Source organism: Pinus tabuliformis, chromosome 9, assembly GCF_031772625.1.
Source record: "Pinus tabuliformis cultivar Carrire ecotype Pingquan chromosome 9, CPIR1, whole genome shotgun sequence".
NCBI classification, from domain to species: Eukaryota; Viridiplantae; Streptophyta; class Pinopsida; order Pinales; family Pinaceae; genus Pinus; species Pinus tabuliformis.
The window spans coordinates 763,738,021-763,743,347 of NC_142307.1; positions in this window are offsets into that span (position 1 = coordinate 763,738,021).

The following is a 5,327-nucleotide window of genomic DNA, read 5'->3' on the forward strand; positions in this document are numbered from 1 at the left end:
GACAGCTACGAAATCGATCAATTTCAGAGTATCTTATCAAGTGGAAGAACTTATCCGCTGAAGATTCCACATGGGAGGATGAGAATTTTATGCAGAAGTATCCAGAACTACTCAAGCGTTGAGGACAACACTTTTTTGAAGGAGAGGGGCATGTTGGGTCCCTATAATACTAGTGATTACCCCATTACTATTGTAGTTATACCCCTTATTAATATTGTTGTGCCCCTATTGCCCCCATATTGTTATTACTGTGCCCATAGAATCCCTCTATTGTTATTTTTGTGGCTTTATATTATTATTGTTAGGTCGGCTGGATTATATTGTGACTCCTTATACTCCTATATATAAAGGAGGTTTTTTCATTTGAATCATCGAAGAATTGTTCATTTATGTAATCTAAAGGAGGTTGCCCCCTTGAAGAGGCTGAATTCTAAGGCGTTGATCTATCTTTTCTATCTTTTTTTGAGCTGGTTTCATAACACAATCCAGCAGCTTCTCCCGACCATTGACAAAGTCCTAATAACTATGGAAACTCTTTGGGAGTCCTAGAAGAGCAAGACTCACCATATCATCCTCAGCAACTGTGATTTCAACACTTCCAAGTTCATCACGACACTGAGTGAACGTGGTCAAGTATTTTGGAATCATCTCGCCTTTCTCCATTTTGATTTTTCAAAGTTTTTCCTTCAGTACTAGTTTCCTTTGGTCATTTTGTTCTGATAAAAGTCCATCAATGTTTTCCACATAGCATACGGATTTTCCTTGCCATGGCGACTCTAGACAATATGGTCTCAAACTCCCTCAAGGATTATCTGTCTCGCCTTCACCACACACTTCTTCCATTCGGCTAATTTTTGTGCATCTAATGCTGCTAGCTTAGGAGTTTCTTGATCAAATAATACCTTCAAATCATTATCCTCTATTACATCCCCTATTTTGTCCCTCTAGGCTATAAAATTTGAGTTGCCTTACGAGGCATACTCGAGCCGCAAACTGTAGAACACCATCTACTGATCATGAAGTATGTATTGGAAATTTGAATTTCACCTATAACCCAAAACAAAAAAAATTCAAAATCTCCTCTAGTATACTATCTTCAGCTCTAATACCATGTAGAAACTCTTGTAGATTCACAAGCTCATGCAATGTACTAAATCATAGGACAAGAATCTACTTCTACTTTCAACCAACGAAAGACAATTGATCGATGAAAACAATATGAACAAGAAGAAGATAAATCAATGGCACATAACACAAGATATATCTGGGGAAATCCACTGCTCAAAACCTTGCTATCTGTATTGCATATATCATAAATATGAGTGAAGATACAAAGATTTTTCTCACTAGAACAATTCTACACAAGTATGCTCAACTCTCTCACCTCACAAGAAAGCTCTTGGCCAACACTTAGCCAATTATCTAGCTCTCCAAGCCCCTATTCTCTTTTGTAATTACTAGGATGAATAACCCATATTTAAAGGGAATTTATTCTTCCAAAAATGTGCAATCCAAACATAGGTCCTTCTCTAATTGCATGCATGATATTTACAACTCAGTAAATCACACAACTAATAGTACATTGTCCCTACACTCTAGTCTCAACTGGATCTTTCTCAGAACTGACATGCATGAGTTTCTCATGAGGGAATCTTCAGTTAACTAGAGTGACACTTGTGGATGAACTAGTTCACCAACTGACTATTAGTCCTCTTTTAGTTCCACAAAAATTTAGAACTAATTTAACTGGCCATAACTCAGTTAACTGAGTTATCTAATTACAACTCACAATTAAACTCATCTTGGACCCATAAAACTTAGGGAGAACATATACATGACTTTAGAAAGACTTCTAACTCGAAATTACTAAGCTAATTAAGTTAATTATACTTAATTAACTATTTTACAAGTTGCTATGAGAAAATAATTACAATTTTAATTCACAATTTAATTCAAGGAAAAATTAAACTGGAATTTCTTGTTTCTATTTCTCAACATTAAGCACTTGAATGATGTCCCGATTATGTATCAATTCATAAAATAAGTGCCAAAAAGGCTATTTTTAATATCAATTATACGAACTTCTTGACTATTTTACTACTAGTAACCATTACATAATGCATTAGAGTAAATGTTATTAAGCACTTGAACAATGTATTGATTACGTGTTAATTCACCAAACAAATGTTGAAAAGACTTACATTTACTAGGAAAGGAGATTTTGTTAATCATAGGATTAAGCCTTAATTATTATTTTAATATTATGTTAAGCACTTGAATGATGTCCTGATTACATTGTAACACCCTCCTCCCACACTTACCCATGTTCACTAATCCATTGGGGAAATATATGACAAAGAGTTACTATGATATGACTTAACCTCCTATATCACCTTAAGTAAGTGGAATTGATAAAACCAAAACCTTACTAACTTCCCTCAGCTGCTACAGGACCCCCAAGGGCTAAACCACCTTTACAGGCACCCAAACCCTGAGTTAAGCCTCTTTTTCAATGTCCTGGACTTTCAAATGCTGATACAACACTACAAAAAATCAACTATAACCCTCCAGTCACATGGATAAACCTGCAAGGGAGCGACTGCATTCTTTTTCACCCAGTTCTATGCTTGCAATCGTGAGATCTGAGAACATTTTAAAGGCTAGTCTCCATACCACTACCCAAAACTTAATGAAACTTTCCAAAGCAATGAATGGCATAAGGACAAGGCCCTCCATACAATACTTAGATAAGAAATTGACCTAACTAGGCCAAACCATGACAAACATTTCATCAAACAAATCATGAACATGTAATCTACAGGTCATAATTACATATGTGAACATAGGGGTCTGAAACTTATCTTAGATTCACCAAGAAGGTCTAATGCCCTCTCATAATAGTTGCAATATCACTTGTTAGTACATGCATTCAACAACCATTTATATATCCATCAAACATGTCAATATCCATAAAAAATATACATCATATAACCAACATATAACCAATAAATGAATATTATATACATCATGGTAAACTTACCAACAAAACCACATAATAATAAACGCAATTACTCATGAAATACAAGAAGAAATAACTCTCATTAACATATGAAAAATCTAACTAAGTTAGGGACTTCCATGTACCACCCGACTATAGATTGGGTTGAACCAAATACCTCTCATCCAATCACCCCCATGCCATATTCCAATCATGAATGTGGGATCTCATAGAATAAACCAAATGAAGCCAAACAACAGCTTCCAAAGGTTGAACCACCTTAACCCTCAACCAGTGATTACACCTCATGAGCAAACATAACTAACATCAAAGATTAGTCTCTACCCAAGTTGTCCAGGGCTCCAAAGCATTTGTTCCAACCCGACTCCAGGACTAGTAACTCAACCCATAGGTGGCATAAGGCTCCAAAGCGTTTTTTCAACCAAGGCTCCACAACTAGTAACTCAACCCACCAAGAGCTCTAGAGTGTTTTTCCAACCCAGGTTTCTAGGACTGGTAACTCAACCCAAGTTGTTCCAGGGCTTCCAAAGCATTTGTCCAACAAAAAGCTCCAAGAAATAATAACTCAACCCACAACCATAAGGAACATTAACAACAATCAGAAAACAAATGGGAAAACCCAGAACACCATGGCTATCTAGGAAATGGAAAGGCTAGGTAAAACCACTGTCAATCTAGGAAATCCACCATGCCAATGTAAAATCATAACCATAAAACCACATGCATATGCCATGCATGCAAAAACAAGTAAGAAAATCATACATGCAACTTGATATCTACAAAGAAAACTCCTTTTCTACACATATATAATTTTGTTGCATGCTTCAGCCTACAAGTGCAATGGTGGGCCCTGATCATGTAACATCGCCCATGCAACTCCCACAATACTTTTGTTCTTCCTTTCAGCCACCCCATTTTACTGTGGTTTATGAGGTGCTACTAACTCCCATCAAATGTATTCTGATAAACATAAGTTCTTGAATTCATTTGACACATGTTCTCCACCGTTATTGCTCTGAGAGCCTTCACTTTCCTACTACTATCTTTCTCAACAAGTGCTTTAAATTCACAAAATTTAGAGAACATCTGATCTATCTTCTGCATGAAGAAGATCTAACACTTACGTGATAAATCGTCTACAAGTATCACATAATAGGTCTTGTGTTTGGCCATGGAGGCTGTCAAGAATGGTCCACACACATCTGAGTGAACTCTTTCAAGGATCGTTTGCACTAAACTGTCCTTATCATGAAAGGTGGGTTTGATGTACTTCCCCAATGTACACCATTTGCGTGTATCTCGTTGCTCTAGTGCACCCTTGGGAAGTCCTGTAGAAATCTGTTGCATGGTCTTCAAGGATCCATGGTACAAATGACCAAGTCTCCTATGCCATAATTCACCAATGTCTTGACTTTGCACATTCTTTACTTTTGTGATCAAGGTAGCACAGTCTTCTACATCCAGTTTTTAGAGGTTCTTCAGTCGAACCCCAATCTGCTTCACTTGTCTTGTGGCTATGTGATGAAGGAAAACCTTTCCTTTTCTAAATATCACATCGTGGCCATGGTCTTCCAACATAGCAACTGAAACTTAATTCTTCTTCAGACTTGGAACATACATGACATATTTTAATGTGAGAGGAAAACTAGACTCCCTCTGAAAAGTAATAGCACCAATGCCAATCGTGTTATACCTTCCATCATCTCCCATATCAATGTGCATCTAGAGGTCCTTCTCCTCCAAATCACTGAAAAAATATTTGTTTCCCATCATATGGAATGAGGCTCAGTTATCTAGATACCACACACTACCCATCATCGATGTCACCATGCAGGCAATGAGGGTGAAATACAACTATAATTATGAGGCTAGAGCTTCACCTTCCACTTCTCCTAAGGGATTCTTCTTGCCCTTCTTGTGCGGACACTTCGTGGCATAATGTCCTAGCTCATGACAATGAAAACATTTAATCTTAGACAAGTCCTTCTTCTTGTCGCCCTGACTAGAATCCCCTTTGGATTGGGATTTCTTAACTTCATTTTATTTTATTTTCCATCCAAGGCACAATTATCCTCATCGTCATGCTTGTATGAGGTTCCATCTCTAGTGTTCCGCCTTATCTCTTCTTACACTATGTCAGACCACAAACGCTCCCACCTTGGTAGATGCTCCCACCCATTTACTGAATCTTGGTAGTTGTGTCAACTCTTGGGAAGGCCAAGAAGTGCTAATCTTACTAGATCATCTTTAGCAACTGTAATACCAATGCTCCCAAGCTCATCCTGGCATTGGATGAACTTCCTCAAGT